At 42.4% G+C, this 17,275-nt stretch overlaps 1 pseudogene; it reads right to left on the bottom strand.

Moving 5' to 3' along the window:
- The window catches only part of LOC112075362 (sodium- and chloride-dependent GABA transporter 1-like), a 27,511-nt pseudogene extending 14,667 nt beyond the window's left edge, over positions 1-12,844 (bottom strand).
- Positions 12,845-17,275: the final 4,431 nt, after the last annotated feature.

Raw genomic sequence — 17,275 nt, forward strand, 5'->3', positions numbered from 1 at the left:
TGTTGATTGAAACAAAATAGAACTCTTTGGTCATAATGACCATCGTTATGTTTGGAGGAAAAAGGGGGACACTTGCAAGTCGAAGAACACCATCCCGGGGTGGCAGCGTCATGTTGTGGGGGTGCTTTGTTGCAGAGAGACTGGTGCACTTCCCAAAATAGATGGCATCATGAGGCAAGACATCAGTCAGGAAGTTAAAGCTTGGTCGCAAATGGGTCTTCCAAATGGACAATGACTCAAGCATACTTCCAAAGTTGTGGCAAAATGGCTTAAGGACAACAAAGTCAAGGTATTGGACGGGCATCACAAAGCCCTGACCTCAATCCTATAGAACATTTGTGGGCAGAACTGAAAAGCGTGTGCGAGCAGGATGCCTACAAACCTGACTCAGTTACACTAGCTCTGTCAGGAGGAATGTGCCAAAATCCCCCAACTTATTGTGGGAAGCTTGTGGAAGGCTACCTGAAACGTTTGACCCAAGTTAAACAATTTAAAGGCAATGCTACCAAATACAAATTGAGTGTAAGTAAACTTTTGACGCACTGGGAATGTGATGAAAAAAATAAAGCTGAAATAATAATTCTCTCTACTATTATTCTGACATTTCACATTCTTAAAATAAAGTGTTGATCCTAACTGACCTAAGACAGGGAATTCTTACGGGATTAAATGTCAGGAATTGTGATACACCTTAGCCAAATACATTTAAACTCAGTTTATGTAAACTTCCGACCTCAACTGCATATGTCATCATGTTTAGTGTTCTCCATGGTCAGTCTTGCATCATGTTTAGTGTTCTCCATGGTCAGTCTGTCATCATGTTTAGTGTTCTCCAGGTCAGTCTGTCATCATGTTTAGGTTTCTCCATGGTCAGTCTGTCATCATGTTTAGTGTTCTCCATGGTCATTTTTGTCATCATGTTTAGGGTTCTCCATGGTCAGTCTGTCATCATGTTTAGGTTCCCCATGGTCAGTCTGTCATCATGGTGAGTGTTCTCCATGGTCAGTCTGTCATCATGTTTAGGGTTCTCCATGGTCAGTCTGTCATCATGTTTAGGGTTGCTCACATGGTCAGTCTGTCATCATGTTTAGGGTTCTCCATGGTCAGTCTGTCATCATGTTTAGGGTTCTCCATGGTCAGTCTGTCATCATGTTTAGGGTACTTATACTTATTTTATGATGTGATTTTATAACTGTTGATCCTTCTGGTTTTCTTGTGTATGTAAAGAGACTGTATTATTAGTATTAACTGTAGACATACACATGAATCATGTTTAAACAGGATGTATGCTTGTAGAAAACAACAATGATAGATCCTATATTTTCCTAATGGTATAGAAGCTTACTGTGTCCTACCATAGAACCAGGAAATCGAGATGGTTTCGAAGAAAACGAGGAAGAGGAGGCACATCCCGCTGGCAGAGTAGTAATCAAACAGCTTGAAGACGTACAGACCACCCTGGGGAAGCATCGCAGCCATAGAGGATTGTTCAAAGGCTCAACACACACACACACACACACACACACACACACACACACACACACACACACACACACACAGTGTTACCTGTGTAATGTTGGAGAAGCCGATGAGGAAGGAGATTAGACAGATGCCGAGGATAAAGACCTTCTTCCTCTTCCTCAGCACCATGGGGAACTCATCCATCAGAGCTGTGACGAAGCCCTCCACGGTACAGAACTACAGGCAGAGCACACAGGTTAACACACACACGTTGGTTCACTCAGGTCTTGCACCAGAGAACTCTAACAGGCTGCCAACTTCTGCAGGGTCACCTGGACGCTTCTGTTGAAAATGGAAATAACAGTGGTAATTCTATGTAACGTCTACTCAGTAGCAACAAGCCACTTGTAACATATCTACCTGCCGTTCTGTTATTCTCTTTGTTCTTCTGTAATGAATTGTAATGTTGGCTTGTCTGTTGTCTGTCTGGTTCTCACCACTAACACCTCTCTTCCCTTGCTAGTTATCTGGGTGTCAGGTGACTCTAGGTGGGATCCTCACCTGGCTGTCTAGCCCCAGCATCATCAGCATGGAGAAGAACAGGATGGCCCACAGGGAGGACATGGGCAGCTGAGTCACGGCCTGGGGGTAGGCCAAGAACGCCAAGCCTGGGCCTTGAGTTAGACACCACACCAATCACAGTGAGCTAAGTCTAGGCCTTAAGTTAGACCCCAAACCACATCATTGAGCCTCAGCCCACATTGCATAATCACACTTCACTGCACACCTCAAATGGACACAGTAATGCWRACCATGATAATTATTGTACCATATGAAATCTCTTCTGTTGAATACAAAGTGTATGTTTTACTTCCGTCCTGTATTGTATCTTACATTTATCTAAGAAACCAATCATTTACTTGGCATCATTGTTCAATTGATGAGTTGATTAGGATCACTATTACCCCTTTTATCTTATGTCAGAAGAAGTGCTGCTGATTTTAATTCTTCCCCTCTAATCAGCGACTAATTCAGGCCCTCGGGCACAAGTTGAGTGGAGTCTGTGGCCAATCAGTGGCATTAATCAATTCATACTTTTACTGTATCAAGAAGAAGATAACCAGTGACGCAATGACACTATAGGACAGTGTGTCAAACTTATTCCATGGAGGGCTGAGTGTCTGCGGTTTTCACTCCTCCCTTGTACTTGATGATGATTAATGTCACTAATTAGTAATGACCTCGCCTCACTGGTTGTCTAGGTCTTCATTGAAAGGAAAAACCAAAAACCCACAGACACTAGGTCCTCCTGGAATGAGGTTGACTCCCCTGCTAAAGAGTCTGAACACCCTCTATATTTATTTAGACATTGTCCTTTCCAGCACTGTTTCAGAAACTATACTGGATGTGTAATTAGACCAGGTCCGTACAACTCGGTTGACTCTGTGGTGTAATCAGGAACAGCAGACTCCGACATCAATAACAGTGAATGTTGCAGTAGGGAGCTAACTGCACTGTACCGGAGGCAGCTAGCTCCTGGACAGGCTTCTTGGTGATGTACGACATGAAGCCCACAATGGAGAAGATGACGAAGCCCGCAAACATGCTGGTGAAGGAGTTTATACAGCACACGATGAGGGAGTCCCTGACAGGAGAGAAAACACCAACCCATGTTTGGTATTGGTAAGTAGACAGGCCACAATAATGGAACACCACAGAAGAAAGAAACAAGAAAAAGGACAGAACAAATAAAGCAAATAGAGGAAAGAGGGAGTGGAACCCAGAAGTATAGAATCACAAGCAAATAGAATGGTTCCATCATCTAGGTTTTTAACATGTAACAGAGGTGGTTTGATGAGCCTTACCTGAAGATGTGCGTTAGCTCCCTGAGAAAATTCTTGATGCACACATGAGACCCAGGTTTGAAACCAGTGGGTCACTAACAGGGGCATAAGGCATAAAGGAGAGGCTGTGGGGGTAGCTTACCTGTACACATCGTTGTTGAAGGAGTTGTAGCTTCCCAAGGCGATGAGCGAACCCAGACCCAGTCCATAGGAGAAGAAGATCTGAGTGGCAGCGTCCAGCCACACTGGGGAGTAGTCAGACAAACACACACACATTATTTAAGGACAGTTTTCACTTTTCAAGACATTAAACATATCTTATTTTTCCTGTTGACATTTCAGTGTGTGCATAGACATATGGTCTGTGAGTGTGTGACTCTTAGGGGCCACCGTACCTCAGACTTGAGGAGTTTGTTGAAGTCGGGGGTGATGTAGAAAAGAATGCCCTCCTTGGCCCCGGGAGAGTGACCCCACGAAAAAACAGGATGAACAGCATGAGGTAGGGGTACGTGGCAGAGAAATAGACCACCTGAATAACAGATAGGGGACAGAGAAATAGACCACCTGAATAACAGATAGGGACAGAGAAATAGACCACCTGACTAACAGATAGGGGACAGAGAAATAGACCACCTGAATAACAGATAGGGACAGAGAAATAGACCACCTGACTAACAGATAGGGACAGAGAAATAGACCACCTGAATAACAGATAGGGGACAGAGAAATAGACCACACTGAATAACAGATAGGGACAGAGAAATAGACCACCTGACTAACAGATAGGGACAGAGAAATAGACCACCTGAATAACAGATAGGGACAGAGAAATAGACCACCTGAATAACAGATAGGGGACAGAGAAATAGACCACCGAACAACAGATAGGGGACAGAGAAATAGACCACTGAATAACAGATAGGGACAGAGAAATAGACCACCTGACTAACAGATAGGGACAGAGAAATAAGACCACCTGAATAACAGATAGGGGACAGAGAAATAGACCACCGGAACAACAGATAGGGGACAGAGAAAATAGACCACCTGAATAACAGATAGGGACAGAGAAATAGACCACCTGAATAACAGATAGGGGACAGAGAAATAGACCACCGAATAACAGATAGGGGACAGAGAAATAGACCACCTGAATAAAGACAGGGGACAGAGAAATAGACCACCTGAATAACAGACATGGTGTGTTGGTGAGGAGTGAAAAGGTGGGTAGTTGACTAACAAAAAAAACCAAACGAGGGTGAACTTCCAGCCTCAATGGTACATGAGCAGACTGAAACATTCCCCACTAGGGACTGAAACATTTTACTTCCTGCTCGCCTCCTCTCCTGACAGAGATCTGTGAACGTGCTTTGCACTTTGTCAAATAATGATTGTGTTTAATTGGTAAATTCCATCAAGGCCAGGGCCTTGGGGAGTTAATTTTCTGCTTTATGCAGTTCACATTAAATTCCAATTACCCTCGGAGCAGAATGCGAAGATGTGTTCCTTGCTCATACATTTATTTTCTTAAAAGTGAGCGTTAATTTAACACCCCCTAACTCGACAAAGTTGTTAATGCATTTTTTTTTGTAGGTTACCGTCATGGAAGGAGGCTGTGGCCTGCTGCATGTATCAGGGTTGAACTTTAGTATATGATGTTGCTGAAATGGATTTAGCCGTTCTATCAATTGTATTGTGGTTGATGTGTCTTACAGGTGACGAGAGTTTTCATTAAATACTTTTGCCAGAGAGAGAGAGAGAGAGAGAGAGAGAGAGAGAGAGAGAGAGAGGAGAGAGAGAGAGAGATGAGATGTGCCAGATGGAGTGCCAGAGAGAGAGAGGAGACACCAGACATAAGGAGACCGAGACGAAAGCACCAAGACAGAAAGAGAGATGAAAAGAGAGAGAGAAAGAACATGAAAGAGAGAGAGTAATAATAAGAGCAGGCCTGACCTTCCCTGTCCACTCCACTCCTTTCCAGATAGAGAAGTAGACCAGGATCCAGGACAGAGCCAGAGTTCCAGCCAGGGGCCAGCGCACCTCACCAGGCTCCTCCAGACCACTGGACATCTGGTGCATGTTCCGCCTGGCGGACACACACACATACCGGTCAGTGCAGTCACACACACACACCGGTCAGTGCAGTCACACACACCTGGATCACACACATACTTTCGGACAGGTTATAACACACACGCACACAATACAGACAGACAGGCCACACACAAACAAACAGTTATGCACACTCTCAGGTCAACCACACACACATTTAATATACACACACGTTGTTCCACCTTGACCCCATGCTTTTCACAGACTCAGTGAACAATTATAGAAGTTTAACACTAGAAATGCCTGGACTCCAGGGACCCACTTCCAGCCAATGACGTGTCTTTTGGATGTCAACAAACCTAACAGTCTAATAAATACATTTATGTATGCTATCGGAAAAACAATCATTTGGTTATATTTATGAAGGTCATTAGTATATATATTTTTTTTTTCAAAGAACATAATAGCGTTTTCATTATTTATTTAATGTAGGCTAGATGTAAAAATGAAAAACCATTAGAAAACCCCACAATTCAAGTGTTAAAATAAATGATTTGACGTACTCCCAGAACTCATGACGGCGCTGTGAGGTTGGTGGTGTCTGTCAAACTGTAGTTGGAGAAACATTTCTCGTGTTCCACGGGTTACACAACCCTCCCACGGCAAATCCTACAGAGAGATGAGACAGGGATGGATGGAGAGAGATGGGAGACAGAGGGGGAGAAAGAAAGGAGAAGGGGTGTCATTGTGTCATCCAAAGAGACAAACAGGAAGACAGAAAGAGACGAGAACAAGGAGGTGAGGGGGAAACAGAAAGACAGACATAAGATTAGCACAACATGCATTAGCATTGTCCATTGCATAAAGGAGAACATTGGAGAGCAGAGAGCTATTTAACTCATACAGTCGGGTAGTAATCAATGATGTATGGTAGTAGCCTCCTCCCCAGGCTCAGAGCTGGCTGGTACAGAGAGACTATTATGGTAGGAATCTGATGTTTTATGATGGATGAGTAACTTGTGTCACCTTTGTCCTGTCCTCTACTGCTGCTTGTACTACGTATCTGACCAAATGACATCTCAGTTAACCGAGATGAAAGAACCCGTAATGGAGTCTCGGGCACACTCTGTGCTTAGAACCATTTTATTTCCTGTTCTCAGGTCATCATTATCATCATATATGTATTTCTTCACCACTTCTGAGTGGAAAGCTCTTAGTGTCTCAGATTGTCTGCTTCATTTCAGTGATGTCTCCTCTCTCTCTCCTGTCTCCCTCCTGTCTCCCTCCTGTCTCCCTCCCTCTCCCTCTCCATCTCTCTTTCTCTCTCTACCTCCAACTGCCTCTCTCTTTCTCTCTCCCCACACACTCCTGACCCATCTCTTTGTGCTCCTGTCTGTTGTGAGAAGAGTGGTGATTGTCTGTACAGATGTAATAACTCTGTCTCAGGTCTTTGTGTGGAACAAAATGAACAGCCAGTGAACAACAGGAGTGAGAACACTATTAAGTTAACTACTCAGTAACTCTATTGATTAAGTCTGACTAAGGCCTGCGTATTTCTTAGAGCATTTGATAGTTATAGTCTATAACGTATTCAACCCACACTGATTTCTGGTCAGGTCACATAGTTAAGCAATGAAGTCACAGCAAAGAATATACTCCTTGAAGGACAATAAYCTATTCCATTTATTTACTGCTTATTCCATAGCCTGGTTCCAGATTTGTTTGTGCTTCCTGCTGAGTCGGCAACAGAGCACAAACAGATCTGGAACCAGGCTATGTGTCACGTTCCTGACCTGTTTTCTTTTGTCTTGTATTTATTTAGTTGGTCAGGGCGTGAGTTGGGTGGGTTTGTCTATGTGTGATTTTCTATGTTGGGATGTTTGTGTTCGGCCGGGTATGATTCTCAATCAGAGGCAGCTGTCAATCGTTGTCCCTGATTGAGAATCATACTTAGGCAGCCTGGGTTTCACGTGTGTGTTGTGGGTGTTTGTGTCCGTTGTATCGTGCCACACGGACTGTTGTCGGTTGTATTCATTTTCTTTATTTTTTGTTCATGTTGTGTTTCCGTTTCGATTTAATAAATTAGCATGAGCACGACCCACTCTGCGTGTTGTCCGATCCATGCTCCTCCTCGTCTGAGGAACGACTATGACGACCGTTACACTATGACCATAGGAGTCAATGACCGTTGAAGTTAGAATATGTGGGCAACTATAAATACCTAGGTAAATACCTAGGTGTCTGGTTAGACTGTAAACTCTCCTTCCAGACTCACGTTAAGCATCTCCAATCCAAAATTAAATCTAGAATCGGCTTCCTATTTCGTAACAAAGCCTCCTTCACTCATGCTGCCAAACATACCCTCGTAAAACTGACTATCCTACCTATCCTTGACTTCGGCGATGTCATTTACAAAATAGCCTCCAACACTCTACTCAGCAAATTGGATGTAGTCAATCACAGTGCCATCCGTTTTGTCACTGAAGCCCCATATACTACCCACCACTGCGACCTGTACACTCTCGTTGGCTGGCCCTCACACATATTCGTTGCTAAACCCACTGGCTCCAGGTAATCTATAAGTCTATGCTAGGTAAACCCGCCTTATCTCAGCTCACTGGTCACTATAGCAACACCCACCGTAGCACGCGCTCCAGCAGGTATATCTCACTGGTCATCCCCAAAGCCAACCCCCCTTTGGCCGCCTTTCTTCCAGTTCTCTGCTGCCAATGAGTGGAACGAATTGCCAAAATCACTGAAGCTGGAGTCTTATATCTCCCTCTCTAACTTTAAGCATCAGCTGTCAGAGCAGCTTACCATCACTGTACCTGTACACAGCCAATCTGTAAATAGCACACCCAACTACCTCATCCCCATATTGTTATTTATCTTCTTTCTCTTTTGCACCCCAGTATCTCTACTTGCACATCATCATCTGCACATCCATCACTCCAGTGTTAATGCTAAATTTAATTATTTTCACCTCTATGCCTATTTATTGCCTACCCCCTACTCTTCTACATTTGCACACCCTGTACATAGATTTTTCTTGGCCAGGTCGCAGTTGTAAATCAGAACTTGTTCTCAACTGGCCTACCTGGTTAAATAAAGGTGAAATAAATAAAACATGTAAAAGTTGGCAAGACAGCAGGAACAGATCTGGGACAGATATTTTCCTGCATTGTTGAGTGAAGAGTTATTAGCATGCATAGTCAGTTATGCACATGATACAGGTTGAAACGGTAGTAGAGGCCCAGGCGATGATGAATGTAGTTGGTGATGTCACCTACCTCTTGAAGCAGTTGAAAGGTAGTAGAGGCCCAGGCGATGATGATATGTAATGTGGTGATGTCACCTACGCTCTTGAAGGAGTTGAAGAGGTAGTAGAGGGCCAGGCGATATGATAATGTAGTGTGGTGATGTCACCTACCGCTCTGAGGATTGAACGGTAGTAGAGGGCCCAGGCGATGATGATAATGTAGTGTGGTGATGTCACCTACCTCTGAAGGAGTTGAAGCAGTGAGTAGAGGGCCAGGCGATGATGATAATGTAGTGTGGTGATGTCACCTACCCTCTGAAGCAGTTGAAACGGTAGTAGAGGCCAGGCAATGATGATAATGTAGTGTTTATGTCACCTACCTCTCTGAAGGAGTTGAAGCGGTAGTAGAGGACCCAGGCGATGATAATGTAGTGTGGTGATGTCACCTACCTCTCTGAAGGAGTTGAAGAGGTAGTAGAGGCCCAGGCGATGATGATAATGTAGTGTGGTGATTCACCTACCTCTCTGAAGGAGTTGAAGTGTAGTAGAGCCAGGCAATGATGATAATGTAGTGTGGTGATGTCACCTACCGCTCTGAAGGAGTTGAAGAGGTAGTAGAGGCCCAGGCAATGATAATGTAGTGTGGTGATGTCACCTACCGCTCTGAAGGATTGAAGTGTAGTAGAGGGCCCAGCAATATAATGTAGTGTGGTATGTCACCTACCCTCTGAAGGAGCTGAAGAGGTAGTAGAGGGCCAGGCGATGATGATAATGTAGTGTGGTGATGTCACCTACCGCTCTGAAGGAGTTGAAGAGGTAGTAGACCCAGGCGATGATGATAATGTAGTAGATGTTGAGCCAGAAGGAGAGCACCACTGAGGCCAGACCAACCCCTGTAGGGGAGGAGAGGTACAGGTCAGTATTAACAAACAATTAGTTAACTAACTAGAACTGCTGTAGCTAACTTATTTGTCTTTGGATATGTGTAATCTATTCTGTTGGATTTTTATATGAACTACAATGAGCTTGACTCCTCAAAGATTTGCATGTTTGCATTTGTATGTACATGCATTCTTTAATTGTCTAATTAATGTAACAAACAATCAATCACCTACCTAGACTATCTGTCAATATGTGGGGGATTTCAAATAATCTCACCTTTCATCATAGGCATTAGTTTGGTCCAACCCCCAGCCCCCCACCGAGGTGAACTGGCCCAGTGACGTCTCCAACAGGAACAGAGGTATGCCAGCAAACACCAGGGTGAGAAGTACGGGATCAGGAAAGCCCCTGTCACCGGACCAGGGCACAGTGTGACAGAACAGGAAGTGTGTTTCACATGTACACCAAAGATAATCCTCTTTCATCTGTGTTTACACTTTTACTTACGGTCTGCATCCCCATTCTCAACCTTCTCTAACTTGTGCACTTGCACACTTACCATCATGGATTTTAAAAGCATGGGATTGGTGTAAGCATTGTCTGGAGCCACAGGAGGCTGCTGAGGGGAGGACGGCTCATAATAATGGCAAGGAAGGTGCAAAAGGACACCATTTGTTTGATTAATTTGATTCCATTCCCCCTATTCCACTCCAGCTATTACCACAAGCCCGTCCTCCCCAATTAAGGTGCCAACAACCTCCTGCGCTGGAGACAGCTTTTAACCACAGGAGGTTGGTGGCACCTTAATTGGGGAGGACGGGCTTGTGGTAATAGCTGGAGTGAATAGGTGGAATGGAATCAAATGCATCAAACACATGGTTCCATGGTTTCCATGGTTTCCATGTGTTTGATGCCATTCCATTAGTTCTGTTCCGGCCATTATTATAGACTTCTCCCCTCGGCAGGCTCCTGTAGTTTTTACCATGAGCGTTGTGCAAGTGCACACCTCGAGAGAAGGTTGAAGGATTGAGACTCGGATGTGGTTTTAAGACACTAATTGGCCAGTATTCAATCATTTTAGATAGTGGATTTATGGATAGTGTCACGTGTGTTCCCTCTCCACCTCTAGGTCACAAGGCTGCTTGTTATGGCGCATACTGTCACCTCGTTACGCGCACCTGCGCATCGTCAGACTCACCTGGACTCCATCACTTCCTTGATTACCTGCCCTATATAGTATGTCACTCCCTTTGGTTCCAACCCCAGGCTCATTATTTCTGTTTCATGTCTGTGCGTTGTTCTGTTTTGTATTATGTTGTGTTAATAATTAAAACACTCCCAGAACTTGCTTCCTGACTCTCAGCGCACATCGTTACAGATAGGGGATTTCAGAAGTGTGTGATTTGGACATCAGCTTCATCACATGTGATTAACAAACTAGCAGTCTATCCTATCTATTCAGCGTCTATTCCACGRTGGTTCAATGTTATTTCATTGAAATGATGTGGAAACCATGCTGATTCAACCGCTGTGTGCCCAGTGGGATCACATGACCCATTCAGGTTTCACGGTAAACTTGGCTGACAAATCATCCAGAGCACACAACCAAACTCACAATTTCTATATCAAGTGTCAACTCCCTACACAGGGACACGCTGCTGTGCAAAACAAGCACAGTCCTGCAAGGGTTAAATGGATATCCATATTGAATTCAATTCAAAACACTTGATTGATCTCCAAAGGAGAAGTTGGATGTAGGACACAGACAGTAACATACGCAGATGCTTACAAATAGACCTGATCCCTGATGTATGGTGGAACTAGTGAAATATATGACGTCTACAGAAATCAATAGAATGAACTATGCATGAAAACAKGGGGACTGTGCAATACTGTATCAATACATTACATCAGTGTTTCCCAAACTCGGTCCTRGGGACCCCAAGCGTGCATGTTTCGTTTTTTGCCCCAGCACTACACAGCTGATTCAAATAATTAAATCTTGATGATTAGTTGATTATTTGAATCAGCTGTGTAGTACTGGGGCAAGAACCAAAACGGGCCCCCCTTGGGGTCCCGAGGACTGAGTTTGGGGAACACTGCACTACATCAGTTCCTCTCAAGTGTAAAATGCAAAAAATAATACATGACAGTAAAATCAATCTGTCAATTATTAAATACCTGTCAGAAGTACCGTATCTAAAGGTGTTGCTTCTAATCTCTGCTCACTTCACAAAGTTACTGATGTTAAAAATAGAAAATATCAACTCTGTGATTTATTTGATTTTACAATGCTGGAAAGGTGCTCATTTCAAAAACCAATGTAACCTAATAGAAAGGTGGTATTCGTTACACTTTAAGGATGTTTAACCTCGATGTTTAACCTCGATGTTTAACCTCGAAAAACTCTGTCACTTTTACAAAAAAGAACGTTTCTGTGAACACTAACACGGTTGATGTTATGTATCTAGTCCTCATGAAAAATGTATTTGTAATTATTCGCTCACTAACACAGAAAGTGACCTCAATAGTCCATAAAGATGATGCCGCATACTAACACAGTGTACAGTACATTGTGATGAATATAGATGTTTCCTAATGGCAATTTCATTATTAACAATAGCCTCATAAATATCAAAGGTCGGTCATTAAATAATCATCATGTAAATTCCATGCAGTGGTTTTAATGACATGTTAGATTTCTCTCACTCAGTTGTCAAAAAAAATAAAATAATAGATAGCAAAATGTACTCATTGAAAGCTCCCTTTTTTTACAATGCCTGTTCATTTTCCATGTCATTTTACACATCCTGCAAGTCCCATAGTTCACATTAAAGCAAATGCGGACACTGGACACCCACAATATTAAATAGCATGTTTCTTCAACAACAACAAAAAATTTGCACACTGTGTTAGTTTATCAAATAGTGCACTCCCATGAGTTGTAATAGGTTGTGCTTTATACTGTGATATTTTTGAAATGTGTAGTTTTCTCCTGTCTCTTCAGCACCACTTGAAATCTCACTATTTCAAAGCCTGTAAACATGATTTCTACCAGACACGTTTTGGCTCTCCAGGCACAAATGGCTCCCTCCCCGGATAGTTTATCTTACCTCCTCCATTCTTGCCGCACAGGTAAGGGAACCTCCAGACGTTACCCAGGCCGATGGCGTAGCCACGCATGACAACAGGAGTCAAACTTGCCCTTCCAGGAGCCCTGTCAGGGAGTACTTCCTCCTTCTCCTCGCCATCTGGTGGCGCACCGTCTCCATGACCTGAATGGGACTGCCTGTTTGACCTCTGTCGGGGAGTTGAGGTCCACGGTGCTCTTACCAGTCTTGCCCATAGGGGGACCACGGTTCACTGGAACGGTTCACTCGGGTTGAACCACGGTCCTCACAATCTATACGGTCCACTATGTACGTTCCACCATGTGTGGTCAAATGATGTAAGGTCAAATTGAGCCTCAGTTGTGCGTTTGGTCCTTTTTGTCTTTACCAGTGTACTTTACAGGAAGATGGAGACACTGAAGTTGAGGTGGAGCTGTGAAGCAACAGAGATTAATCTCATTGACTCGCAAATTTATGGTAGATGTATGACACAGAAACAAATAAATGGTTATCTAGCCTATAGATAGATAAATAGATAGATAGATATATAACAGAGGTAACTGTGAGTTGTGGTGCATTCATGCTAACTCTGAACCTCAATGACGACATAACTAATGTGTTTGAGTATGGGGGCATAATCATTAAACATATTGAGTTTGGCCATTACTGCCTCTCGTATGTGTCTGTATGTGTAATGCACTATGTATGTAATGTTTGTGACATGTGGTGTCTGTATTGTGAATGCACATGTATTGTAAATGTTTGTGACATGTTGTGTGTCTGTATGTGAATGCTATGTAAATGTTGTACATGTTGTATGTATGTGTAATGCACTATGTATGTAATGTTGTGACATGTTGTTGTCTGTATTGTAATGCACTATGTATGTAATGTGTGACATGTTGTGGTGTCCTGTATGTGTAATGCACTACGTATTTTAATGTTTTGTGACCATGTTGTGTGTCTGTATGTGTAATGCACTATGTATGTATGTTTGTGACATGTTGTGTGTCTGTATTGTAATGCACTATGTATGTATGTGTGACATGTTGTGTGTTCTGTATGTGTAATGCACTATGTATGTAATGTTTGTGACATGTTTGTGTCTGTATTTGTAATGCACTATGTATGTAATGCCTGTTGAATGGTTGTGTGTCTGTATGTGTAATGCACTATGTATGTAATGTTTGTGACATGTTGTGTGTCTGTATTTGGGTTTAATGCACTATGTATGTAATGCCTGTGACATGTTGTGTGTCTGTATGTGTAATGCACTATGTATGTAATGTTTTTTTTGTGAACATGTTTGTGTGTCTGTTGTGTAATGCACTATGTATGTATGTTTGTGACATGTTGTGTGTCTGTATGTGTAATGCACTATGTATGTAATGTTGTGACATGTTGTGTGTCTGTCATTTGTAATGCACTATGTATGTAATGTTTTGTGACATGTTGTTGTCTGTATTTGTAATGCACTATGTATGTAATGTTTGGTGACATGTTGTGTGTCTGTATTTGTAATGCACTATGTATGTAATGTGTGACATGGTTGTGTCTGTATGTGTAATGCACTATGTATGTAATGTTGTGACATGTTGTGTGTCTGTATTGGTAATGCACTATGTATGTAATGTTTGTGACATGTTGTGTGTCTGTATTTGTAATGCACTATGTATGTAATGCTGTGACATTTGTTGTGTGTTCTGTATGTTAATGCACTATGTATGTAATGTTGGTGACATGTTGTGTGTCTGTATGTGTAATGCACTATGTATGTAATGTTTGTGACATGTTGTGTGTCTGTATTTGTAATGCACTATGTATGTAATGTTTGTGACATGTTGTGTGTTCTGTATGTGTAATGCACTATGTATTGTAAGTTTGTGACATGTTGTGTGTCTGTATGTGTAATGCACTATGTATTTAATGCTTGTGACATGTTTGTGTGTCTGTATTGTAATGTACTATGTATGTATGTGTACATGTTGTATGTCTGTATGTGTAATGCACTATGTATAATGTGTGACATGTTGTTGTCTGTATGTGTAATGCACTATGTATGTAATGTTTGTGACATGTTGTTGTCTGTATGTTAATGCACTATGTATTAATGCTGTGACATGTTGTATGTCTGTATGTGTAATGCACTAGTATTAATGTGTGACATGTTTGTAGTCTGTAATGTGTAATGCACTAGTTTTAATGCCTGTACATGTTGTGTGTCTGTATGTGTAATGCACTATGTATGTAATTTGTGACATACTGTAAGTCTGTCTACAAAGATGCTAAAATATTTCTTTGTGGATTTAATTGCTTACTACATCACATATGTGTAGATATGCGCACTGCGTGATTTCTGTCTCTCTTGCTCTGCTGTGTGTGCATCTTGCAAGCTGTCACTCAAAGGCGAGGGGTTGAAGCTCATTGGCTAGAACGTGAATTGTTGGAGGCTGGCCGGCCCACGTGGGGATATGTAGGGTAAATGCTGTGCACAGCTTCCAGAAAAACATAGTTTTCCAACTGGGGATTTTGTAAAACAGTCCTTCATAGATTATGCATGTATGAAGTACACATTGACATATCCAGCCCAAAGCAGGAGGATTAAACAATAGTTTAAACAACAAACAAGTCGCCAAAGTCCGCGAGCATGTTAAACTTCAGAAGGCTAATAAGTTATGTTTGTCTGGCTCAAATGTAAATGTATTAAATTGCAAACTTTTGACCTACGGTACTTCTTGGAAATGTGCTTTAGTTTGGTAAATGTGCATATTTATTTTCATGGCAATATTCTTGGAAATGGCCTAAAGTATTTGTTTGTTTTTCCTTGCTTTACCGTCTTTATTCCCTTTTCCATATTTTACTTTCTATTCTCTATTCAAATGTAAAACTCTTTGCTTTTAGCTCATGACCAATTTAGGCATATCTGGGAGTTTTTAGCTCATGGGCAATTTGCCTGTTGACCAAAAACCTTTTTTTCAAATGACCATTTCAAAGATACTTCTTTTGTCTAACCTTGCTACTAATCATTTAGACAGAAGTACGGCTGCTATCGGCACAATGCTTTGTATTAAAGTATTCACCTGCAATTAAACTAGTGGATGAATTGATACACCAAACAAAATCCCAGCTGTGGAAAAGAATGGTTCTCCACATTGTAAAATAAACAGATAAAAGAGAGGAGAACTGATGAAAACATCATTTGTTTGGACCGTATGATCTCATTGGTTTGAAAAGCAAAACTCGTCATTTGTCATTTCATTGTCACATTACCAAAGTGATCTTCGGATACTGTCTGAAAAATATACGCTCATAAATTGTATTTTTGTCACAGCCGGAGACAACTTTTGGGTATCATAAGTTAAGTTTAGATATTGTTTTTGTACAGTATCCATTGTTTTATATTATACTACACTGTTACAAAAAAAGGTTCTATCTAGAACCTAAAAGGGTTCTTCGGCTGTCGCCATAGGAGAATCATTTGAAGACCCCGTATTGGTTACAGGTAGAACCCTTTTGGTTCCAGCTAGAACTGTTGTGGGTTCCATGTAGAACCKTTTCCACAGAGGGTTCTACATGGAACCCAAAATGGTTCTACCTGGAACCAAACAGGGTTTTACCTGGAACCAAAAAGGGTTATCCTAAGGGGAGAGCCAAAGAAAACCCTTTTGGAACCCTTTTTTCTAAGTGTATAGTACTCGTCCTGGTATACAGTACATACTTTACTTTAAATACTTTACTAGGCATCTGTATCTGGCAGTATTCAACCTTATCTAGTAGTTTTAGTATTTTATTAGGATCCCCATTAGCTGAAGAAGCAGCTACTCTTCCTGGAGTTAACTCAGAGCTCTGTGAGGAGAAGGAGGATGGAGAAGGATCTGCAGCATACCTGTATCTGAAGTCTTAATGTCCCTTGTCAGGTGATCAGGGTCCCTTCCTTATACCTTTACACCTGTAGCATGAGGCAAAATGAGTAAAACCATCCAATGGAGAAAGGATCCAGCTATCCCCTCTATGAAAAGCTTTCATCCGCTGCCTCACCCAAAGGAACGGTCATAATGTCAACGCTGTTAAAAAGAAAGTTTTTAAAAGATGCTTCCCCCTCTTTCTTCTTCACCCTCTCCCTTTTCCTCTCTAGCTGGTGCTCTCTTCCTTTGGCTGGAACTGAGTGGCGGATAATAAAGTTCGACCTGTTGTGTGTTCGGATTATTATTTTGCCCGGTGAGGCTCCAGGCCATGAGGGAGAAGTCAATCGCCTGATTCCGGTAGGGTGTCGTGCATTGGTTGGGCCAGTGTGGTGGCCGGTGGGCGTGTTGTTGTGGTGCTGTTTTTGAGGGGGGGCGGGGGTGCGCAGTGTTTGTGTGTTTGTGTGTGTGTCACAGTGCTAATGAGTGTGTGGTGGTGTCACAGTGTGTATCGCAGAGTGTGGGTATATGTATCTTTGAATATGTGTGTGTTTGTGTTCGAGGGTCAGTCAGCTTTTGCCAGTGCCGTTACCATGGGATTTCCCAATAGAGAAGGGCCTAATCCGAGCAGTGAAAGACATTTGGAAGTTTGGATGAAACAGCCACTGCTCACTGCTTACTGGCACTAGGCCTGGAATATGAAGAGCACAGAACATAATGTGAAGTCATTCGACTCTGAGGGTGATCCCTATAATATCTCKTTTC

Source organism: Salvelinus sp. IW2-2015, unplaced genomic scaffold (genome assembly GCF_002910315.2).
Source record: "Salvelinus sp. IW2-2015 unplaced genomic scaffold, ASM291031v2 Un_scaffold3105, whole genome shotgun sequence".
NCBI lineage: Eukaryota > Metazoa > Chordata > Actinopteri > Salmoniformes > Salmonidae > Salvelinus > Salvelinus sp. IW2-2015.